Raw genomic sequence first — 26,189 nt, 5'->3', positions numbered from 1 at the left:
GTTTATTCAAACATTCATCAATTTTTATCAACACCGACACGAACAATCAATTTATTCGACCAACAATATCACACACGAACGACCGAAGCACCAACTCGAGCACCAACCATCAAAAATATATGCGGGTTTGTGCAACTTCACTACAAATGCTCAAACATGTTCGGTGAACCTTGACTCCACCCCCGACAACTCAAACCAAAATCAAACCGTTTTAATTTTTTCCAACCGAGCCGCCAACTGTCAAATGGTTGTTCGAACAACTTCACACACGTTCAAACAAAGCAGCAACCGAAGCGATTTCTTGGGGGCGGAGTCAATGTTCGTCAAACTGCTTGACTGGTGTGTACGTAGCATTAGGCTGTATGAACTCGACTCGACTCATACAATGAGTTTGGAGGTACTCGCGGGAGTACTTCCTTTATCAGATCGCATCGCGGAATTATCGTTCAGATTCCTCATTCGGTGTGAGGTTTTAAATCCATTGGTAATTGAGAATTTTGAGAGGCGAAGATGGCACTGGTCCCCATTGCCCACGTAAGGTACACCGGGGCAAGTTGAAACGGTTTTTTCAAAGTTAAAATTCGAAGTGCTGTAAAAAAGTCACCCATTGATATATTTTGAATCCGTTTGCGGTTCGGGCCAAAGATTGTAAGGTACACCGGGGCAAGTTGAAACGGATTTTTCAAAGTTGAAATTCGAAGTGCTGTAAAAAAATCACCCTTTTATATATTTTGAATCCGTTTGCAGTGTTTGCTAGTTCGGGCCAAATATTATACATAAAAAATAAACAACCTTAACAAACTTTTTTATAAATATTTTTTATATTTAAATTATTTTTTTATATGCATTGTTTCAACTTGCCTCGCGAATCGGGGCAAGTTGAAACACTACATATATTCAAACGTAAGCTGGTTTTTCCGTATTAATAACAAAATGTATGTACTCAGTGAGACTCAATAAGCACGAGGTTGTAAAGGGGACTATAATACTGCCAGGATTCGCATAAGAGTCTCATGTAAGTTTTTGACGTTTTTGATTTTCTTTCAGAAATTAGCTTAAAATTGTCTCCTGTTTAAGAAAAACTGTAGTAGGCTTTGTCCTAGAAATTTGAAAACAAATCCCACTTTTGTTATCTCATCTTGATATTTACTCGCATAAAAATCAGATTTCAGATTTTGATAGGTACTCTTTTACACGGAAAATAAACTTAAGTATGGTTCATTTAATCACAGATAACAGACATTGAAGCTAGAACAAATTTTATTGAAAATCCTGTGTAAACTTTTGAATTGATATACGTTGGCCCACTACTGCCATCTACTCAACTGATTGCGGCAGTACCTAAGGATGCAGCTGAATTACAACCGTCGAACGCAGCCAATGCATTTGACAGCCGCAATCGGGCTGCGTTTTCAATAACAATGATCCTTGCGCCATCTCCAATCGATTGCCAAACGCGGTCCCAATTTAAAATACATTTGAACTAACAGTTGCGAATGTTTACACACGTATGGGATGCCAGCCTCAACATCTGTTATCTGTGATTTAATTGTCCCACAGCAATAAATACGGATAAAGAATATTATGTCATTTTTTTGGAAAGATACAATTTTTTTTCAATTTATTAGATTTTTTTTGTATTTCTCCATGTAAAACAAGTTTGATAAATTCAACGGCATATTACTCAAGTCGGCGAAAGTGACATGGGACTCTTATGCGAATAAGGGCAGTGTACAACAAAGTCACAAGCGTATTTTCAGAGACAAAATTCTGGAGAACGCACTACGCTGAAAATTTATCAAATTGATTTTCTCCTACTGGTGACCACTCGGATTACTATTCAGGATGCTTCATTATTTGGTTCACTTGTATATTGCGCAGTTGATTAATTCTGTTGTAGCTTCTTCATAAATGCACATTAATTTCATTCATCATATCTCTCATAAACTCTTCGATTGGAGAAATAGGCAGCTGGGGAAGTGAAAGGTGGAGTTAACGAAATGTTTACATACTCTATGTTTTATTTTCTGAGAATCAGTGCTCAGAAGATTAAGAATCTCAAAACTGCAGTTTAAACATGACCCCTTTCTATTTTAGTGGAGATTGTAGGAAGGTTGCATTCATGGCAGAATGGGCGGAAATCAATTGAATTTATGTTCAGAAGTTTGCATGTTTTTACAAATTTATGTTTCTCGAATGTATTTACGGACCATGTTTAATTTTGGAAAAAAAATACTTTGAATTGCAAGGGTGACGTTTTGAATCGTTGTTTCAACTTGCCCCGCACCACGCATTTCTATTTGCCCCGATGAGTTGAACATGCAGAGCAATATCAAACAACCAAAATACGAAAAATAAAACGGGTCTTTCATCGATTTTTCATATTAATTATGCTTATTCAACATTGAATCATTAGCTCCCGTGAAAATTTGATGAAAAAACTCTTTCAAACATCGTTTTGAGACCTGTTTCATTGGCACGTCAAATAGTTGGTTTGGATTTTGCAAAGGGCGAAAAATAAATAGTGGCAGGAATTGCTTTTGAAAGCTGCAATCTTTCGGGAATGGCAATCAGAAGATGCGTTTAGGCGAGTAGTTTGTTGAAAAAAAAACAGAACATTCGGTCATTTGCTTTCTGAATTACAGCTTCTGTTTCATCTTACCCGCATTTCAACTTGCCCCGGTGTACCTTACATAAAAAATAAGCAACCTTAACAAACTTTTTTATAAATATTTTGTATATTTAAATTATTTTTTTATATGCATTGGGGCAAGTTGAAACACTGCGTTATATTCAGACATAAGCTAATTTTGCCGTATTAATAACTATTTTACTTAAACTAAACTTAACCTATTTTATACTAAGGATACAAGGAGCTAATCGTTGCAATAGAAGATTGCAACGATTTTTGTCTAAAATTGGAAATTATTTTGTTGGACATTTGTTGCAATGTCTCAATATTAGAAATTCTATGAAGTTCATTGGTACTATACCACGGAGGCAACTTCAGAATCATTTTCAAAATTTTATTTTGAATCCTCTGGAGTGCCTTCTTTCTGGTATTGCAGCAACTAGTCCATATTGGCACAGCATACAACATGGCAGGTCTAAAAATTTGTTTGTAAATCAAAAGTTTGTTCTTAAGACAAAGTTTTGATTTTCTGTTTATAAGTGGATATAGACACTTAATATATTTGTTACATTTGGCTTGAAGGCCTTCAATGTGATTTTTAAAAGTTAATTTTGATCTAGCAGAAGTCCTAAATATTTAGCTTCGCTAGACCAATTAATTGGAACCCCATTCATAGTGACAATATGTCTGCTAGAAGGTTTCAAATAAGAAGCTCTCGGCTTATGTGGGAAAATTATAAGCTGAGTTTTGGAAGCATTCGGGGAAATTTTCCATTTTTGCAAGTAAGTGGAGAAAATATCCAAACTTTTTTGCAATCTACTACAAATGACACGAAGGCTTCGCCCTTTGGCTGAGAGACCTGTGTCATCTGCAAACAAAGATTTTTGACATCCTGGGCCCTGTAGCATAATCAGACTAATAATATTAGCTACAAGTTACAAGTTACAAGTCAACAAATTACAAGTACTTGTAATTTGCGTCGCATAATAATGTTTTGCCAACTAATAATATTAGTACTTGTATTATTAGTAAGATTGAAATTACAAGTCCGTCAGGTTCATTTACCTGGCAAAATTCATCCGACAGTTCACTGTCAATGCGGAGGTAAACGATTTGTTTACGTTTGTTTGCGAATTTGTGGATAGAATATATGTTTTGACTGCGATAAATATGCACGAAACACGAATTATTATCTCTGTAAATTTATTGATTCCGCGGTTTAAGCCGGCTTCGTGGTATTGGCAGTTTTAACCAAGTCAATGTAATGCACACTGGAGTCGTTTTACGTGGTCTTTGGGATTGACTTAAGTTTTATTAGGGCGATTTGTAAGTTACGCGTACGTATCCTCCATGATAAATCGAATCCCGATAGACTTGTTTGTGGTGTGTTTTTGAAATTTACGTGTATTGTGAGACTTATGCAAGTTTGGATTTTGCTTCTAATTCGATTATGAAATTTGAACGATTTTTTTTAGTTCAAAATACTAACTGATGAGAATAGGGCAAAAGACCCGATAGTGGAGGAACTAAGGACGTTCCAACACAAATTTCTCCATAACACCTAATCCATACTTCATTTCCTTTACCTTTATAGTGCATCCGAAAGCTCATTATCTCTATTTTATTCGAAACGTGCCATAAAAGATATTTTAGTTACTAGATAAAGATTGTCGCTTCGGTTCCCTTTGTTCTGCTTTCCGGAACATGTGTGGTACATACCTGTCAAATCGTATGGATTTTCCTTCTTTGACATTTAGCTCCCCTATCCTCGCCAGCAAAAGATGTTCCGGACAGCGACGACAGCGACAATCTTTATCTAGTAACTAAAATATCTTTTCGTGCCATAATTTCATCAAAATCCTTTATTGTTACCTAAAATTAATCCTCCAATTATTGGTACAGTGTTCCAATAGTTGCGATATTTTATAATTCGCGTTCCTATAGTTGCGAATCCCATAGGTTTTATACGGGATTCGCAACTATTGGTGCAAGGAAAAGAAAAAAATAAAGTATTTCAAAGATACTTTACCAGTTTAAATGAGATTCCAATGTTATTTTTGTTCCCATCGTGTTATGACAGGTCGACTAATTGATCGGTGATGTGGGTTACTGCGTTTAATTTGTAAATTCCCTGCAAACCGTACTACCGCAACTATAGGAACACCCACGACTATCGGAACTGTTACCCTATCGCAATAAATTCTATTCAGAATTTAGGTAGTTTTTACGTTTTTCCTTTCTTTCCCATGATTGTTGTCAAAAATAAAGAAATATGCATGGTCTTAAACGAAATTGTTTAGTACAATAATACAATAATACAAATTTCAGTAAATTAATTTCTCAAGTTTGAGATAAATAAAGTCAACTTTGGATAAACTAAACTCAGCTTTGGTAATATATTTTAAAAGGATTAAGTTAAACTACTAAGTGTTAGGAAACTCATTTTACTCAAATTGGGGTTTTGGTACAAAGTACGGAGTTGACCAACCCACTTTTGAGAAGTTTCGGGTTTCTGTGTACTGCATAATTGCTAATGATCTTTAGCGCTCCACCGTTTGAATACTTGATGTCAGCACTTAAAGTACTTCTACTATATATAAGTATATATAAGTCATTTGAAAATTTTCATAATTCTCAGTGTTATGCACTAAGCACAGTATTTCATTATATGGTAATTTGAATCAACTAGAATAATAGTTTCTTTCTCTGTTAAGTCGTTAAAAACAATTAAACGATACATAATTACTTTGCACAGCTAAAATAATAAAATAAAAGCTACTTGTAAATTAAATTACAGCACCATTCATACTTGTAAAAGAAACTACAAGCCATCGCTAATAATTTCTAATTGTATTTTCTTTATGCAACAGATACTTGTAAATTCCGCTAATATTATTAGTGCGGTTTACTTGTAATATTAGTCTTGTAGATTCATACTTGTAGATTCATTATGCAACAGAAAAATACAAGTTACAAGCTACTCTACTAATATTATTAGTAAAATTTCGATTATGCTACAGGCCCCTGGTGGTAAATCAGGTAAGTCAGAAGTAAAAATGTTATACAATATGGGCCCCAGTATGCTGCCTTGGGGGACACCAGCCCTTACAGGTAATCTATCAGATTTAGAATTCTGATAGTTTACCTGAAGTGAGCGATCTGATAAATAATTTTGGATCAGTTTAATGATGTACAGAGGAAAATTAAAATTCATCAATTTTACAATCAAACCTTCATGCCAAACACTGTCAAATGCTTTCTCTATATCAAGAAGAGCAACTCCAGTCGAATATCCTTCAGATTTGTTGAGCCGAATTAAGTTCGTAACTCTTAATAACTGATGAGTGGTTGAATGCCCATGGCGAAAACCAAATTGCTCATCAGCAAAAATAGAATTGTCATTAATATGAACCATCATTCTATTTAAAATAATCTTTTCAAACAGTTTGCTTATTGAAGAAAGCAAACTGATTGGGCGATAACTAGAAGCCTCAGCTGGATTTTTGTCCGGCTTCAAAATTGGAACAACTTTGGCGTTTTTCCATTTATCTGGGAAGTATGCCAATTGAAAACATTTGTTAAATAAATTAACCAAAAAGGATAAAGAGCTCTCAGGAAGTTTTTTGATAAGTATGTAGAAAATACCATCATCACCCGGGGCTTTCATATTTTTAAATTTTCTAGTAATAGATCTCACTTCATCCAAATTAGTTTCCAACGAAGGGTCAAAAACATTCTCTTGATTGAGAATGTCTTCGAAGCTCCGTGTAACCTGATCCTCAATTGGACTAGTGAGACCTAGACTAAAATTATGGGCACTCTCAAACTGCTGAGCAAGTTTTTGAGCCTTTTCGCCATTTGTTAATAAAATTTTATTTCCCTCTTTAAGCGCTGGAATTGGCTTTTGAGGTTTTTTAAGAATTTTCGTTAATTTCCAAAAGGGTTTCGAATTGGGATCCAACTTCGAGACATTATTCTCAAAGTTGGTATTTCTCAGAATAGCGAAACGTTTTTTAATTTCATTTTGCAAATCCCGCCAAATAACTTTCAACGTGGGATCGCGAGTTCTTTGGTATTGCCTTCTTCTCACATTTTTAAGACGGATCAGTAGCTGAAGATCGTCGTCAATAATAATGGAGTTGAATTTAGTTTCACATTTAGGAATTGCAATGCCTCTGGCTTCGACAATTAAATTTGTCAAAGATACGAGAGCATTATCAATATCACTTTTGGTATCGAGAGGAATATCAACATCAAAATTCCTATCAATATAAGTTTTATATAAATCCCAATCAGCTCTATGATAATTAAAAGTAGAGCTGATTGGATTATAAATGGCTTCTTGTGAGATTTCAAATGTCACAGGAAGATGATCAGAGTCAAAGTCAGCATGAGTTACCAATTGGCCACACAGCTGACTTGAATCCGTTAAAACTAAATCAATTGTAGAAGGATTTCGACTGGAAGAAAAACAAGTTGGTCCATTGGGATATTGAATAGTATAATATCCTGCAGAACAATCTTCAAATAAAATTTTACCATTGGAATTGCTTTGAGCATTATTCCATGAACGGTGTTTGGCATTGAAGTCACCAATTACGAAGAATTTTGATTTGTTGCGAGTCAGAATTTGAAGATCAGCTTTCAACAAATTCTTTTGCTGCCCATTGCATTGAAAAGGCAAGTAGGCTGCAATGAAGGAAAATTGTCCAAAATTTGTTTCAACAGAAACTCCCAAGGTTTCAAAACTTTGGTTTCAAATGAAGAAAATAATTTATGTTTGATACGTCTATTAATGACAATGGCGACCCCACCACAGGCGCTGTCAAGACGATCATTTCTGTAGATAAAATAATTTGGATCTCTTTTAATGGAGAGTCCTGGTTTTAAATACGTTTCAGTTATAATGGCAATATGCACATTATGAACTGAAAGGAAGTTGAATAATTCATCTTCCTTACCCTTTAGAGAGCGGGCATTCCAATTTAGAACTTTCACACAATTATTTGGATCCATTGAAACGGAGTCCGATAAAATTTTTTTGTGTACTTTATACCAACCTGAACAGCTTCAGGAATGGTATTTGCTTTGAACATTGCATCAATCATGTGATGCAATTGTTCAGTTAAAAAATCAAAATCGGAAGCAGTCATGCTACCTGAATCGGCAACATGACCGTTATTTTCCGTTGGGACATGGGTATAAACATCATTTTGAGAAGAGAAATTTTGTCTACCAGCAGCGATGTTTGCATACGTAGGTACATTGGAAAAATTGGAATTTACTGAAGTGCTTGCTACCCGTTGACGAGCGGCAAAATTTGTTTGTGAATTGTGGTGGGTATGAATTGCTCGACCGGTAACCGGTTTCGAAATTTGAGCGTTTGAAAAATTTCTACCCGTCGAATCTGGGATCCGATTGGAATTTCCCGTCATCAATTTTGCACGGGAATTCAAAACTTTTGCGTGAAGGGCATTCCCAGAAATTGGATTTATGATTGCCCCCACAATTTGCACATTTAAATTTATTGGAATCTTCTCTCACAGGACATGCGTCCTTGGCGTGAGAGGTTCCACCACAAATCATGCATTTAGCATCCATGTGACAATGTTTGGTTCCATGACCCCACTTTTGGCACTTACGGCACTGGGTGGGGTTTTGTAAATTTCCCCCAGGCCTGCGGAAATGTTCCCATGTAACACGGACATGGGACATAATACAGGCCTTTTCCAAACTTTTCATATTATTTAGTTCACTTTTGTTAAAATGAACTAAATAAAATTCTTGAGAAATGCCCCTCTGGGAAGTACCAGAATGGGATTTCTTTTTCATCTTAATTACATGGACTGGTGAAAATCCAAGTAATTGAGAAATTTCAATTTTAATCTCATCCAGTGATTTGTCATCAGTGGGGAGACCTTTCAAGACGACTTTGAACAATCGCTCAGTTTTGTCGTCGTATGTGAAGAATTTATGGCGCTTCTCAGTTAAATACTGAAGAAGACGTTTGCGATCGTCAAAGGATCCCGGCAAAACGCGGCAGTCACCCTTCCTAGCAATCTGAAATGAAACCTTGATCCCCTGAAGGTTACTCAAAATCTCATTCCTAAAGCCAGAAAACTCGGCAACAGATACCACAATCGGCGGAATCCTTTGCTTTTTCGCATGAATCGAATCACCTGGGCTAGATTCGATTTGCTCAATATCATCATTAATCAAATCGAACTGATTGCTCAGTTCGATAGGAGAAAGATTATTTCCGACATTAGAGTTTGAAGGAATATCTGAATTCTCCAGCTTCCTTCTATTTTTTCCGCGCTTTGGCAGGACGGTCTTGAAACCTTGTTTCTTTGAAGGAAGTGGAGAATTCAAAGACTCTTCCTCTTGTTTTTATTAATACTCATTGCTGAGCGTGGAGACGTGACCTTCTAAGAGGTTTTTTCCCAGAACGGTGTCCCTGCAGGATTACCACCGCTTGTCGGAATTTTACTTCCGCAAACGGGTCCAACGTAAAACGAAGGCACGGGTCCTTGCAAAGATCGTAACGGGATCAGTGGGTACAAATAGCGCTAAGAAGCACCGTTGAAATTAAAATAGCTTCGGGTAGTATTAAAAACTTCCTTCCGCAAAGAGAGAAAGAACCGCACAGCACGAAAGCACGATGCGGTCTGCCGTATTAATAACAAAATGTATGTACTCAATGAGACTCAAGAAGCACGAGGTTGTAAAGGTGACTGTAATTCTGCCAGGATTCGTATAAGAGTCCCATGTAAGTTTTTGACGCTTTTGATTTTCTTTCAGAAATTAGCTTAAAATTGTCTCCTGTTTAAGAAAAACTGATAAAACAGTAGGCTATGTACTAGAAATTTGAAAAAAAAAACCTACACACTTAGCTCATTTCACAGTATTCGGTAAATTTTACCGAAATCTCAACAGCAGAACTGTTCGGTAATTATTTTACCGATTTTTTGTAATTTTTTCCATTGTTCAACTGTCAAAATCACCGAAAATCAGTTAAATTATTTACCGAACAGTTCTGCTGTTGAGATTTCGGTAAAATTTTACCGAATTCGGTGATTTATTTTAAGTGTGTACTTTTGTTGCCTCATCTTGATATTTACTCGCATAAAAAACACATTCCAGATTTTGAAAGGTACTCTTTTACACAAAAAATAAACTTAAGTATGGTCTATTTAATTGTTCCACAGCAATAAATACAGATAAAAAATACTATGTTAAATTTTTGGAAAGATAGCAATTTTTCTCATTTTTTTTTATTTCTCCATGTAAAACAAGTTTGATAAATTCAACGGCAAATTACTCAAGTCGGAGAATATGACATGGAACTCTCATGCGAATAAGGGCAGTGTACAACAAATTCACAAGCGTATTTTCCAAGACCAAATTCTGGAGAACGCACTACGCTGAAAATTTATCAAATCGATTTCCTCCTACTGGTGACCACTCGGATTATTATTCAGGATGGTTCATTATTTGTTTCACTTGTATATTGTGCACTTGATTAATTCGGTTGTGGCTTCTTCATAAATGCACATTAATTAACCAGCCATCATATCTCTCATAAACTCTTCGATTGGAGAAATAGGCAGCTGGAGAAGTGAAAGGTGGAGTTAACGAAATGTTTACATACTCTATGTTTTATTTGTCTGAGAGTCAGTGGATTAAAAATCTCAAAAATGCAGTTTAAACATCACCCCTTTTCATTCTTTTCATTCATCGTAGGAGAGTTACATGGGCTGCAAAATGGTGGGTTGACATCAAGGAAGGAGCGCCCAACAGAGCTCTGGTCCCCACAAGTCCCTATCTCACGCTTCCACGGGTCGTCCGATGACAAAAGACCGCCAGCTAAGGGTTGTGTACTTAGCTGGTAGTGCAGCCTGGGCACTGTTGTCCTGTTGCGTCTGTTCACCAGGAGGTGCGGCTCAAACAGCGTCTGCCTGGTACCCAGCGGCTGATTAACGAAATGCTGTATCGCGTCAGCTATACCTAAGGTGGCAGCCCCATCATCACGATGTAGGTAACGCGACCCCTTACTGAAGTTTACTGAAGCCTCTCAAATACCACGAAAAATGGAGATAGAAGAAAAAGAGAACGTTATTATTGGCAACCGACCCGGCAACGAAATAAGGACTATGATTGGAAACTCGGTACCTGGAATGTCAGGACCCTAAATGAACCTGGACGAGTGAGCCTTCTGGCTCGTGAACTGCAGAAGGTTGGAGTGAACGTGGCTGCTATTCAAGAAGTCCGATGGCCTAGATCCGGAGAACGTGAATTCCGAGCCGTGGACCCCACGGGAAACACTGCATTCAAGTATAACATCTTTCACAGCGGCGGTGAAAAAGCAGAGCATGGAGTTGGTTTCGTAGTGATGGACAAGTAGATGAAGCGAGTGATGCAGTGGAAACCCATTAGCGAACGAATCTGTGTGTTGAGGATACGGGGCAAATTCTTCAATTACAGCCTAATCAACGTTTACGCACCGACAAACGATAAATCCGACGACGTGAAGGACACGTTTTATGAATGTCTTGATAAAGCCTATGGAGAGTGCCCAAAGCATGACGTGAAAATTGTTATCGGAGACGCCAACGCTCAGGTCGGTAGAGAGGACTTTTTCCGTCCCATAATCGGTAGGGAGAGCCTTCACTCCGCCACCAATGACAACGGCCTACGGATAGTAAATTTTGCTGCTGCCAGAGGGATGGCCATCAGTAGCACCTACTTTGCACGAAAGAACATCCGAAAGCACACCTGGAGACACCCAAATGGTGAAACTTACAACCAGATAGACCATGTTCTGGTGGACGGGCGCCATTTCTCGGATGTTATCGATGTGCGGACATTCAGAGGTCCGAACATTGACTCTGATCACTACCTCGTTGTCAGTAAAAATCGATCACGGTTGTCAACTGTATCAAACGAATGATCACAGCGAACGATGCGTTACAATATCCAGCGATTGTCGGCGGAAGAAGTATCGGCTGAGTACCGCCAGAAGCTCGACGAACGGATAATGCAATCAACGTTAGCGACAACATCAACGATCTATGGGAGTCGATCCATGGAGCGGTGAGCACAACAGCACGAGAAGTGGTAGGCACTGCACAGAGGCGACCCAGGACGGGTTGATTCGATGTGGAGTGTCAGAGAGTGACAGACGAGAAGAACGTTGCCAGAAGCCGGATGTTGGTGTCGGGTACCCGATCGAATAGAGATCGGTACAAGGAAGCAAGAGCAGCCGAAAAACGAACCCACCGCAGGAAGAAAAAGAGTACGAAGAACAAGTTATTAGTGAGGCGCAGGAAAAAATGGAGCAGAACGATATGCGGAGGTTTTATGAGTCTGTCAATGGCGTGCGGAGAAAGACAGCGCCATCTCCCGTCATGTGCAACGACCAACAAGGGAATTTGCTGACAGATAAAACTGAAGTGGCTGCCAGGTGGAAGCAACAATTCGAGACTTTTTTGAATGGAGAAAGTGACGGTGAATCGGTGAACAAAATAAATGTTATCGACGATGGACAGGCTATGGAGTCACCTACATTAGATGAGGTTAAAAAAGCTGTTAAAGAGCTGAAAAACAATAAGGCTGCGGGGAAGGACCAGCTGCCGGCTGAACTTCTCAAACATGGCAGTGAGCAGCTTTATGAAGTTCTGCACCATATTATGTCGAAAATATGGGAAGACGAGGAAATGCCTGCTAGCTGGTTGGACGGCCTCATTTGCCCTCTCTTTGAGAAAGGGCACAGACTGGAGTGCGCCAATTACCGAGGAATAACCCTCCTTAATTCGGCGTACAAAATTATGTCCCGTATTCTGTTCAACAGATTGAGACCGCTTGAAGAGTCCTTCGTCGGCGAATACCAAGCAGGTTTTTGTGAGGGCCGACATCAATAAGTCACACACTTCACTGCCCACAAGTAGTTGGTTTTAATTCCCGCACACGGTAACAATGGATATTCTGTCGGTCAGGCGAATCACACATCGATCACAAGCTAAACAAATCTCTTGCGCACGTAGTGCCTGCTTGGCAATCAACCGACAACTAACTGGGGAGATCGGATTCTATCTCTGCCTACCGTGACCTGCCCTAATTCCGCGCATTGCCTAATACCGTGGATTTTATCCAAATTGATAAATATAGAGGTACTGTCTCTCATACACATCACATTATTTGGTGAAATACACAAATATATATTAGAAAATGTTAGCAAATTATTATTGTGGGTATTTGTGACGTAAATTAGGCGCTAAAAAATAAATGTGAAAATGTATGGCTCGACCAGCCAAAATTTGCATCTGCTTAGCAAAACGCTTAAAATTATGATTATATTTCTAAGTCTTGTAACTTGATTTTTAAATGATATTTACTTCCAATATATCATTGAGCCCAGTTTTACAGCTATAAAAAATGAGCTGGATACTGAAATGGTATTTAAATTTCTTGTTTTTGCATTTTTATTGATCAAAACAATTATCGCGGCATTAGGCCATCTTCTTCGCCAGTAGTGCCTAATACCGTGACTAGGCTATACCGTGAAGTTGATACTCAGAAAAATAAAACGTAACCATCACATTGAATACATAGACCACTAGACAATATAGTATAGGTATTTAAACATTCATATTAAATATCTACGACATTTTATTCGTAGAGTAATCCGGAAGCATCATTCAGATGAATAACATATTGCAATATGTATTATTCCAATACTTCCCCAAAGAGAAACTTCTGTTGGAAGACTTGAAGATGGTATACATCTAATGAACATACAAATCGTCTTTATTGTGTCGTTCAGCACATACGAATACAATATCATTTATGCGATATTTACCACAGACTATAGACGTAAATATTTTTCCTGTGCAGTTTCCTTTAGAAATAAAGGTAGAGTATTTTTCATCTGAATACAAATCCTCCCATTGTTTTCAAATCTACTTAGACAGTCGATTGGATATCATCTATCTAAAACCTGATGTGAAGTAAATTATTTGAAAAATTAATAAACGCTTTTAAACCGTCAATATCCCAAGGAAATGATTCTTTTCCCAGTAGGTATCTGTGTAAAATAGTAAATTTTTATGCGTTATGTATGTATGTATGACCTAATAATTTAATTGAAATTTGTATATGATTCAATTATTTACATATTTTATTGTAAATGTGCTCTTAAGCTCATCATTTGAGCTTGTTTGATAGGGCACGGTATTAGGCAATTTTCTGCGCGGTATTTGGAATCTTCTTCGGAATGTACGCGGTATTAGGCATATTCATAAGTCAAATGTCGAATACTATTTTCTTCATTTTTTTATGAGTTGAAGTACAAAACATATTTTTCCCTTCAAATGTATTTAATATTGATTAAAGCGACATAGTTTTTAAGGGTTATTGTTACAAATTGAATTTTATATAGCGAATTTATTGTGGACACGTCCTTAACCCCACGGTAATAGGGCATGTCACGGTACTGAGATGTGTATTGCCAGCTATCGTCTGGCTGATCGTTATCTATACTGCCGCTAACCGCAGTATAGTCGGGAGATTATTTCAGTAAAATGCTGCGAGAATATTGGATGACACGGGATCCATGAACCAATTTATGGCTCGCTTGGTAGCCAGTATTAAGCTGCTGCCCGAAAATGCTGCAATCTAGGCAGGTATTTTTTGTGCAGGTTACAAGCTTATCGAACGAATCTTCCAATCAAAATTTATGACTTTTTTTCGATTTCTCGTCAGCAGGCCTTGCTCAGTTGGCAACGAAAATGGGATGAAGGAGATTTGGGTATGTGGTTACATTCTATTCTCCCGCAGGTTTCGAAAAGACCTTGATTCAAGGGGTTGGACCTTAGCCGAGGCTTTATTAAGGTAATGTGTCGGCTAATGTCCAACCACTACTCACTAAACGCACATTCCTATCGAGTAGGGGTCGCAGACAACAATCGATGGGGTTGTAAGGTAGGCCATCAGGACATCAATCACGTTATCTGGAACTGTCCACTATCCTGTCCAATTTTTTGAAGCGCATCAACGTCATTGTTTAAATCCCTCTCCCCCCATTCGTAGGGCCATGTCCAACTTGTTTTCTCCCACTCCGCTCGGTAGAAACGTTTTGCTTGTATCATTACAGTTTGTCCTGTGTTATTTTTTTTTGTATGTACTCCTTAACCTCGACCAAGCCGCGAGTTTTTCGGCTCCCCAACACTAACATACGAACATAAGAAGCAAAAGATGAAATTGTAATAAAATTTCAATTGACTTTCGGCTCCGTTATGCCTTCGAGCGCTTGAGCCTTCAAATAAACGAAAAAAAAAGTTATCTCACTGCACATTACTCCCCACTTTACAATAAACTCAAATTTCATACAACACATCGTCAGCAACTCATTCGTTCCACGAGTTCCATTTTCTTCGACATTCCCAGGGGGTTTCTCTACAATGAATATTTTACCTATTTTAAACGACAATTTCTTAATAGCATTCCGCAAGCGAAACGTTCAAAAACGTGTTATTTACAAAATATTGCAAAAACAAAATAAAAACCACTCCTTAAAGCTAAATGCTTCTAACAAATATAATTCTACTGACCAAGGCAGAATTGAAACAGCACGATAGTTAAATTTCCAATAAGTCCCTATATTAAGATCCAGCAGAATGGTGTAAAGCTTGTCTATAAGCCAGCCTTTGCTTTGGTGCCATCAGACGGTTGTGACTATCCCGGGGAACCTGCCGGGCTCAAGTACCCGCTCTAAGGTCCGGGTCCAGCTGTATCGACGGTTCCGATTCGGATCGTTTGTGCGTCCGATGGTGCATTCCCTGGAACGACGAAAAACTATCGCCCTCCCCAGATGAGCAATCGCCCGCCGGACTACAGCCGGCCGCCAACGATTCCTGCTGCAGGTCAGGGACACTCCGGGCAAGATTTTCGTCCTCTTTGCGGGACAGATCCTCCGTATCCGAACACTGATTGAGAACTTTGTCGTTTAGTTTTACGTCGTCCAAATCAACGTCACTGTTGGAAAAAAGCGCAGTAGCACCTAGAGAGGAAGTTTCACGAATTACGCTGTCTGATTGTTGTTCGGAAATTTTAATCAAAGGTGTTGAGTGCGGCACGGACTCCATGGTTTGTGATCGCTGTAGCAGATGGTTTGGATGATGGATTGGAGAGGTAGCGATATCTGTCGTTATTTTACTGGCACTGCGGGCTTGTTGAATAGGCGTTGATGTAGAATGGCCATTACTGTTTTGAGAAATTTGATTCTTTTCATCCTGGTGTTTTTGCATAAGATCGCATGCCTTGCCCAGGGTGCAAACTGTGTTCAATACTCGGCACGAAAGGAGAACCAAATATGCTATGATGAACAGGGCAACAGAAGCCGCATTCTCGAAGGAGAGAGCATGGTATAGGGCTTTTACAAGGATTACTCCCAATGGGAAAGGGATGAAGCCCATTCGCCGAGCAACCAGATCCGAATGGTCCGAAAAGGCATGCTTCTGACGAGTTTGGGTCATGTCATAAGCCAAACTTGTCGTGTACTCTCGATAAACATCCACCGGAATCTCGTTGAACCGTGTGATGAATGCGTGCTTAATCCAGTCGACGAAAATTTCAGTCAGCATCACATAGATGCAGTCTGGAATCATTACAAAAAATTGTTCCGATTTCCAACTGAACTCTTTCATGGTTTGAATCAGTACAATCAGCATGAGTATTGTAAGATGAAACCGCTCTCGAACGTCACTGCAACTTAACTGGAAAAGGTTGTTTTGTCAAATTTCTTGAACACACTGCCCTTTAACTCCACAAAGTTATTAGACATCATAATCGTCAACAGTCCTTTGTTGTTCGAGTTGATTGCCACATTCAACGACGTGGCCTGGAACATCACCAAGGCACTATGAATCGTAACATAGATGAGAGCAAACAGAAAGTGCGGTATCGTTCCAAGATGCTGCTTCTTGCTGTCCTTTGGTTCTGTGGCAGTCCAAAATAAAGCGTCGATTGTATCCTGTCCGAAAGCAGACAAAAGTCTATCACCGACCTCCAGCATATTATAGAATATGTACAGTTTTATGATTGATTGGCTTTTTATCAGATGGTACAGCATATTTGTGTCTACGTAGAACATCACCCAACTACAAATAATCCAAATTAATCCCTTCAGTAAGTCACAAATCTCCGCTGGAGCCAACAATCGCTGACTAGGGCGCCTCAAGCCCAAACACTTGGCCACAGGTCTGGTCATCAAAGCCCACAGGGCCAGGACAAACCTCAACGGAAGGAAAGTGTACATGTACAGAAACGAATCGGCGCATTGAAGCACTCCATAGGCCATAAAACTTTCCAGCTCTCGGGGAATCTTCATGAACGAATAAATTTTCTCACGTCTGGCCGAGTAGCGTTCCTCATCGTGTTCCAGAACGTAGCCACGGGTCAGCTCAATCCGGATGAAATCATACAAACTGTTGTGGCTCGAATTATCTGCAATTTTAAATATTGAAAACACTTTTAGATGATTTTTTTTGTTGCTGTATAATAATAGATAAGTTTTTATAAAATGTGTTGCCTATTATTTTTAATCTAAGTAATTAGTACGAAGTAATAAAATGCACTCATTACCCAGACCCATTACTTTTAGAGTATTAAAAGATTGTCACATTTAAAAACCATTGTGGCCGTACTAAGAAAAGAATCCAAAGAACTGGTACCAGTCTGGCAATCAAATTATGAAAAAAAAAGCAAGAATAATTTCTTCTAAACCAATTAAATGTTATTACTAAAAATCAAACGATGAATGGTCATTATATTTTAAGGCAAAAACATTATATTCCGTGTTTTTGAGCACCCCTACTTGACTTCGTTGCATACTCAGCCGAACCATAACAAATCTACAGAATCCTACTCCTTGCAGATCACACAAAAAAATGACGAAGAAAAACTAAAACTTACCTTTACCGTCACCTATTTCTCCGTTCCGAGTTGCATTCCGGCGGGTGTCAACTTCATCCTGGAATACGATATCTTCAACTCGATTCAGGCCAGCGCCAGAAGTATTTGGGGCCGTTCCTTCCATTCCCGCAAAGCCATATTGCAACGCCAGATCACCGCGGAAGCGAAGTTTCCTCTGCTGGCCGGGCGTTGAAAAACTTTCCTCACGCAATCGTTGGGCCATGATTGTTACCTGTTTAGCAATGTGACATTCTACTTTCCGCTAGCTAAATTGTTGGAATATTTAATGCTCTTCCGATATTATACAATTTTTTCTTCACAAAAATTCACAATGCGATGAAGACTGCTGACCAGACACAAACAATGTTTATTTTGACAGTTTAGAATTACAAAAGCGACAACAGCTGATGCGACGCGGGCTAAGTTCGCTGCATGCAGGAATGGCACACTGAAACAGTGTGGAGTAATTTTTGCCATGGTCGTGTAGTAAAAATAACAATAGGGCACTGCACGGACTGCTTTGTCCCTCACTACAAAAATTCCACAAATTTTTATTGGCAAAAATCCATTAATTTAATTCATGATTCTAATTAGAGCACACATAACCACTCTCCACGCGAAGTACAAATATAATCTATAATCAAATAAAATGTATGTGTGGTCTCTAATATGCAGTTATACACTGTCGAAAAAATTCATATCAGGTTTATGTGTGGGCTATATAGATATTTGCAATTGCTTCATAATAATGAAGTTTATGTGTATACCATATAACAAATGTATTAGCGGTACACATATATTCGATTATTGTTAAGCCATGCATTCTATATAATCTGTTAATACTTTTGAATGGTATTTATTCATAAAATTCATTTATTTTCATCAATATGGTATAATGGTATATAGAATTAGCTTTTGAATTCAGTAATTAAAAAAATAAATTTTATTTATTTATAATCAACTTATATTTTCAATACATAATGAATTATTATACAGTAATCTCAAAAGTCGCACAGCTTTTAACAGCACCCGAATAAAAAGTACAATAAAAAAACAGTAGCTTTTTTTGTTACAATATGAAAGAATACATTAAATTAACAATAAAAATTATTGTGGATTTTACAATACAAATATAATACAATTTATTGTGGAGCACCATAAAATGTATTGTTATTGGCACTTTTACAATAAAAACATAGGGTTGTTAGTTACCGTAACAGTAGGAAAATCCATTTTTTCTCATACATTTGGAAACCTAAAACAACAATTCCTATTGTTTTTGTATTGTCATAAGTTTTTGACCAAAACAATGAAATTTATTGTTACATAATTGTTTTTCCAATTGAAATTATAATTTTATTGCGATATCAACTCCAAATTGTTGCCCGACAACATTTGACAACGTAATTATTTATTTTTGAGCGTCTCAGCGGAATTTCACAATTATAAGGTTAAAAAATTTCTATTTTTATTTACTTCTGCTTTTTTACTTAAGCTTTTGTATATCAACATATGCATATTTCGTTTCTCAATTGAATCCCTAAAAGATTCCCTGTGGAATCCCCAAATAATTCCCTGCTAAATCTCCAAAAGAATCCATAAAATATTTCTTTCGAAATCCTCGTTTGAATCAATTTCGGGGTGACTGGAAGAAGTTTCCGGAGGATGTTGGTTAGGGGTAGATAGGTTTCGCTGAGATAAAGGTTGACGCGGAGATTTTTTCGTCGTCCATAATTATGGGGCTCAATGAAACGGGAAGCTTGATGGATTTTTGAATGACACGGAGCAAATTTTCTCGTATGTGAGTGAGTGAGTGAGTTAAATTGGTTTCGAGTTAGTGATCTTCCAGGATTGACTTTTTTTAAAAAGGTTCACCACAAATGGCTTCTTCGACCCCAAGCAATGTAACAGAATGCAATCATTCATGCAAGTAGTTTGTCGAACCAACCAGCAGAACCTGTCGACGGCAAAATAGACTTTCATCGCGAATCGACTTTCCTGCGAATTACAAATTCTCTGGCCCTATTGGTTTACCTCTCACACGAAGTTCCCCTTTTTCAAGTTTAGCATCAGCACATAAGCCCGAAACTTTGCTTCATTTGAACATTCCTTTCAGCCCATATTTCAACCAAGTGAAGCCATATTTCAACGACTGCAGGCAGACACTTGTTCATGTTTTCCGTCTTGATCTTTTGGTCGAAAACGGACGGATCTTCGGCGACCAGCCTACCAGCACAACGGATATGGAATCTTGCACATTGTTTCACTAATCGCACCGCCCGAGCACAACTCCTGCTGCGTTGATACCCTTCCGAATGTTGCGCATCCAGTCCCAAACAAAATGGAGCCAATAAATTGTGGTCCGCGTGTTCGTCCTCGTCTTCGCATAAATCCAGAATTCTCATCAGCAAATAACTCATCTCTCAATGTAACTTGAACGCAAAGAGAGACGAACTTCTTGAGTAATGATTTTGTGAGCTTCCCCCGGCTTCCTGCGACGTCACTTGAAATATACACTTTCTATGACTATGACTCTTTCATATAACGTTTCTTCTCAGAGGGCACATATTTTTGCACGTTTCCTGATAGTTGCTTTTGGGCTACTGAATATTTCTGGTCCGTTCGATCGTGAACCGCACGTACTTCTCGTGAAATCGCTCCACTGCCACTCGATTTTGAGTTTTGCTTGAAACGCTTTCGGATTTCCTGAACCTGGGAGGACATTTCTTCATACCGTAGCCATCACCGCTGAAGTGATTTTTTGACGACCTCAGTTTATCCAGAAAAGGCTTCAAAATATGTTCGCAGTAACAGCTGCAAAGCAAAATATCAGAAAATACTTTTTTATTCTGATTAAAGCGCACTTACCTTATGAATTTCCGTTGTGGTGAATCTTCAATCAGAATAACGTCGAAGAATTTCTATATGGAAATCGAAACACAACCCCAGAATCAAAACAGACCTAGAGCTCGTTGTTGTTCAGTAATCATGCCAAGAGTTGGCTGGCATATCGCAAATTGATGAAGGTCAAATCGGGGCTGATGTCCTGTCGTCTCTTTTGGCTTCCAGCAGTAGCTCTCGAGTCAACTCCAGCATCTTTTGTAGCCGAGTGACCCTCCAGATATTCTGTACTATCATCGGTACGGAACGAGCAGAACAACCAGGAATTATGTTTTCCAGGCAGCGAGAATCGTGTGCCGGAAAACCTTGTCATCAAGAACCAAATTGATGTCGCAGAACTCTTTCCTGTCGGATTTCAATTTATACCTTCGAATCAGTCGGTATCTGTGTCCTAATTTGTAAATATTATTATTGAAAGTTGATGTAACAACTAGAGATGGGCAAAACAGCTCATTGCAGTGAGCGGATCTGATCCGTTCAGCTCATTGAAAAGAGTCAGCTCCTTGGATCAGCTCTTCAGTTCTTTAATTCTATATAATAAAAATGAAATGGTCTGTGTTCGTATCCACATAACTCACAAACGGGTGGACGAATTTTCTTCATTCCTTCAGCTGATATGTCCGTTATAATTTCCGACGGGTTTATATGATATTTCCTCATGCTGAAATCACGAGTAAAGTTGAGAAAATAATGAAAAACTAAAACCAAGATTTGTATGGATATTTTGAATGGGCAGTTTACAACGCGTATTTTCGCCTACTATGCAGGACAACGTCTGCCGGGTCGACTAGTGCTACATATATTAAAACATAATTGTTAATATTATTATTTTAATTATTGTTCAAAAATTTGAAAAATTTATGTCATTCATTAATTTATTCATCCATTCATCATTCATCTATTTACCTCACTTTGAAATTTTTAAAATGTTAAGCTACAGTGAGATAATAATTTCTATTGAAAAATCGACAATTTTAAACTAATAACATTTATTACGCTTTTTCTGACCATCTAGGAGTTCATTTAGAACCATCACATTTATTTCTATACAAAAACTAAGTCAACATTATTTTCTATTCATAATTCTAAGTTACATTTTGTTGATAACGTTTCTCAAATCGTTAATTTGAATAATTCAGTCCCTAGCCTCTGATATGTATATGAACCATATCACGTGTCATAAGTTTTCTCTTCATACTGGGTGCAGCAAATCAATGCCTTGTTTGCGCGCGCTTCTAACCCTTCTAGTCATGCGTAGTTGGCATTTTCATACAAGCGAGCCCATTCATCTATATTGGTTCCCGAAATGCCAGAGAAATAAAAACAAGAGAGTGAAAAAAATACAGAGCACGGTGCTACAAACAAACCGAGTGCACATGTAGCAGTATGCTGGCGGGAAAACCCGTCGCAAGTAAAAGATCCGCTCCGTGCAAGACACAGCTCCCAGTTCGGTTCGTTAGAACCACACGGTTCGCTCGCTAGAATCGGTCGCGACTGATCCGGATCGAGATCCGTGTCGCACGGATCAGAGCTGGTGGCGCAGCTCTCGCTACCATGTCACAGCAATTTCGAGATGGACGACGACATGAGCGGAACTGAGAGTTGTTCGGATCTTCGGATCTTTTGCTTAGTACGGTTCGTTCGCTACCGCACTACTAGATATTTTTTGTTTGTCCGTTCGTAGCGCCGAGTATGTGGGTATGGGTTAAGAAATAGACGGCAAGCTAGATTATTTTTGCTTGTGTGTTTCTTATTCCTCTCTGCAGCAGAAATGATTTCTGTTGCTTGGCTAGATGGTGCTGTCGCTTGGCTTGATGGTGCTTGAGGTGCAAATAATAAACGATCAGCACGTGCGCGGTACTGGACTGGAATGCTCATACAAGCTCGCTTGTGTTGTGTACCGCGAGCGTGGTATTTTCGTTTGTGCTGTACAAAATACAACAGCGCGCGTACTCGAGTGCGTACGCTCGAGGGAATTTCTCTAGGCGCGTGTTTGACAATGATTTCATCAATTTAAAGTGAGCTGCTGAGCTGGGTTTCTTTAAAAAAGATCCATGGCTCATCAGCTCAATGTAAGGAAGCGAATCTTTGGAACAGCTCCTGAGCGGAGCGCCCATCTCTAGTAACAACAAAAACTATTGTAAATCTATGGTATGAACAATATACTCTGTCGAGATAAAACATTTTACCGTAGACCCCCGATAATTTGAACGGTACCTCATTCAAATTAACGGGGTTCATTTTTAATATGAACTTCTGGTTACTCTATTTGCATCAGAAAAACTGGTTTCTGGCCGCTCTCTTTGCTGGTTTGTTTTGATTCTGCGTTCCGTTTCGCGATGTTTCATTTTTCTTCTCTAGACTCCACGTGCTAAATGACGTTTGAACCATTTTTAATTTGAACGATGTTTAAACCAACGGGGTTCAAATTAAAAAGTGTTCAGATTAAAAGCGGTCATATTACCGGGGGTCCACGGTATTGTAATTTTGTTGTAAATACAATAGATTGGTTTATTAGTATAAAAAACCGTACAATACAATCACAATATTTTTTATTGTTTCTCATAAATTTTATTGTTTTTGTACAGTTTACACCATTCAACCTAAGATTTTTTTCTTTTCGGGCAACCCTCATTACGATTTGTATAAGCTGTGACCTGTTTCCGTTACGCTAAATCTCGGATCTTTGATGAACAACATCGTACTTTCCAAAAATGGAAAAGAACTCCGGTGATTTCGGTGCCGTAGCCGAACAACCAATATGAAACTCGGTTTTGCCAAGTTTTTACGTTACACGACCTTTTGAGCACCGCCCGATGCTGGTCCCCGGCGTTTCGCTCCAAACTTTCGATTACATAATTTGTTGACCGGTGAATAGCTGCAAAAGAAAACATATGACAATTAGTGATTTTGTGTTCCATGATGGACACTGTCACTGTGTGAAATAGCGGTGCCTTTATTTTTCTTTTGATCTATGGTGTGTTTGAGTCAAATGTTTATCCGGATTAAAAATCATTTGTAACACTTACCTTGTGTTTCATGCTTCTAATGGAAGGCGGCGGAAATCAAATCCGGTGTTGCTCCCGAAGCTCGCAACCAATCATCAGCAACAAAATATCACATCATACCGCAGAGTCCTTTTCATTGATTGTATCAATATCAGTAGGTTGTTTATTGGCGGGACGATTTGAGCGGGGAGTCTCCGGAACAAAGATGACCGAATGCTTCCAGCAGTTCCATTTGGGAAGTTCAGAGCGGCTGGTGGGAACCGATTGGTTTGTCCACGGATACAGCAACAAGCTACTCCCGCACCTATGGGAACCATAACATAAAATAAACAATAATTATGTGAAATCGGACGATAGAAAAAAATGGTATTTTACCTGCGCCGGCAAATATTTATTAGATTCTCCATCGGGGAACAGATTTTTATCGCTGGAAAATGCACTAGCTTCAAATGCGACTCAGCATATGAATATTGTTTATTTTATGGCGAAAATGCAGTATACACTAAACTAAAAACATGTTGGAATTTAATTGAAAGAGATATTAAATATATTTATTTTAAAACGTTTAACGTATGATGAAATTTAGAAATGAAAGCGCTTTATTTAGCTAGGAGTACAAAACCGAACTTTTTTTCAGGCGCCATTTTATTTTTGCTTCGCTTTGCTTCTTGAATTTCGTTATCAATGTCATTATCGAAAAACAATCCATTATATGTGTGAGATGTTATGGCTTTTATATTTATGTGTGCGACAAATATATTCAATATAAAGAATTTTTTCGGTGCTGGGTTCTGCGAATAGAGGTATTGTCGCGCTTATCTTTTTCTAGACTTTCGCGGCGGTCTTACTCTCGCAGGCTCGACTGCGAAGGTAGACGTCAAGATAGCCACAGGGTTAAAAGATAAGGAAAATTTTCCCTCTCAAAACAAAACCACGTGCTTTTCGCCAAATGACAGCAGTACTCGATTGTATTAGTGAGAGGCAACCGGAGTCACTGAGTACATGGAGAGTGTTTATCATGACAAGTGCATACGGTGGGTAAGATTTTTTTTGACTCTGTCGTGTTTAGTGACTGTTGCGAATACCTGAGAAGCAGCCAGCAGGACGCCGCAGTATTCTATATTTTCTCGAGATGCATAATAATAAACTATAGAGGACGATTGTCGCTGCGGTTCCTTTTGTTCTCGTTCCCAAACATGTTGGGTACCTAACTGTCAAAACGTACTGATTTTTTCTTCGTTGACGTTCAGCGCCCTATCCTCGCTTGCAAAAGATGTTTCGCTAGTGACGACAGCGACAATCTTCCTCTATAGTTTATTACCTCTATTGTTCTGCGGATAGAGCCGCTTTTCTGCGCTTATTTTGCAGTTACTTGGCTGTCCAACATTTCCCGCTCTATGAATTTCTCTTTCCACGCTACATGAGAGCGCACAAATGCGCGAGACTCTACATGACTTTTCTATGGTTTACATACATTCATGTTCCGATCAGCTGCTGAATCTCGTGAAATTTCGTAACGAATGCTGTTTAGTTGCATTCCCACTAATTTTCCACTAGAAATATAATGTGAGAATATTTGTTACAAAGAATACAAAACTCAAACAAAGTTTATTTTTATTTTTTCCCAAAATAATAACAATACTTCTCAATATTAGATCAGAAACGAACATAACCACAATCTTCAATGTTTGGCTCCGGCACAATAGAAAATTTTGGCTTCAGTTTGACAACCAAATTGATTCTATCCGCACCACCCAGCTTTGTCCCTTTCTCGCTGCAAAGAAATTAGAAAACAACGAGGCCAGTGTCGTGACGCCACTCGCGAAACTAAAACTTTCGGCTGCTGCCAGCCAACAAACCGCGACCAAAATACGTCCTATCGCCTTGAAAATCGCCAATAGAATGACACAGAAGTTCCTTGGTGAGAACTTCAGTCTCAACCGTTCGACGAGCGAAGCCGACAGGTCTCTCTCTCTCTCTCTCTCACAGAACATCAATCGTATCCGTTCGCACTTTTGCTCAGCCAACTCGCTCGAAACTATTGCAAGAGGCATCATTTTTTCTTCCTTCTTCCCTCATTCGCAGGTATTGCCTAACGTGACAGCAGTTTTATTTTCGTTCTCCCTCTCACCTACGCAAAACGCATCGACTGACGAAAGGAATCTTTTGTGTAGTCGGAGTTCATTTGCTGTCATCAATTGATGATGATGATAACCAAGTGTGCACTGATAAAATTATTGAAACATTTTATTCTTCTATTCCATCTGAGATCTTATCTACTACAGCCAGTAAACGTCAAAATTTATGAAGAACGAAAGAGAAAGAGATTTTTCCATGCAGTGCTCTATATATATCTTCACGCGACGATTTTCGGTAAGAAGAAAACCAAGGTGAATACAGACATACAGAGTGAACCCTGATATAAGAACCCTGAAGAAAACATTCGATGCGGGCAATGTTTACAAAAAATTAACCTCGACATGAACATCCGGTGAACTTATTTAAATGCTCCGAGTTCACTGAAATATGGTCCAATAGACTAACGCAAAATGAACTCCCCCAAGAAATTATGACGTTTGAGCGGGTCGCATAATGAACGCTCAAATGTCAAAAGCCATCGGGTGAGTGAATTCGATGAACCCCTGCATAAGTCTATGCACCGAATAAACACAATGACG

General features: G+C 38.6%; 1 long non-coding RNA gene and 1 pseudogene across 1 annotated transcript; both read right to left on the bottom strand.

The window, feature by feature from the left end:
- Nucleotides 1–15,125: 15,125 nt before the first annotated feature.
- Nucleotides 15,126–17,981, bottom strand: LOC134202813 (protein TAPT1 homolog; annotated as a pseudogene).
- A 5,149-nt stretch (nucleotides 17,982–23,130) lies between these two features.
- On the bottom strand, nucleotides 23,131–24,401 carry LOC134202809 (uncharacterized). The gene is made up of 3 exons (XR_009977347.1): nucleotides 23,887–24,401; nucleotides 23,533–23,815; nucleotides 23,131–23,381 (listed from the first exon to the last, which is right to left on the bottom strand). It is a non-coding gene; the product is annotated as an uncharacterized LOC134202809 (long non-coding RNA).
- Between the last annotated feature and the right edge of the window lie 1,788 nt (nucleotides 24,402–26,189).

This window comes from Armigeres subalbatus, unplaced genomic scaffold, assembly GCF_024139115.2.
Source record: "Armigeres subalbatus isolate Guangzhou_Male unplaced genomic scaffold, GZ_Asu_2 Contig1429, whole genome shotgun sequence".
Lineage (NCBI taxonomy): Eukaryota > Metazoa > Arthropoda > Insecta > Diptera > Culicidae > Armigeres > Armigeres subalbatus.
Note: the sequence above shows the minus strand (reverse complement) of the source record. Positions and strands in the feature narration are given on the sequence as shown.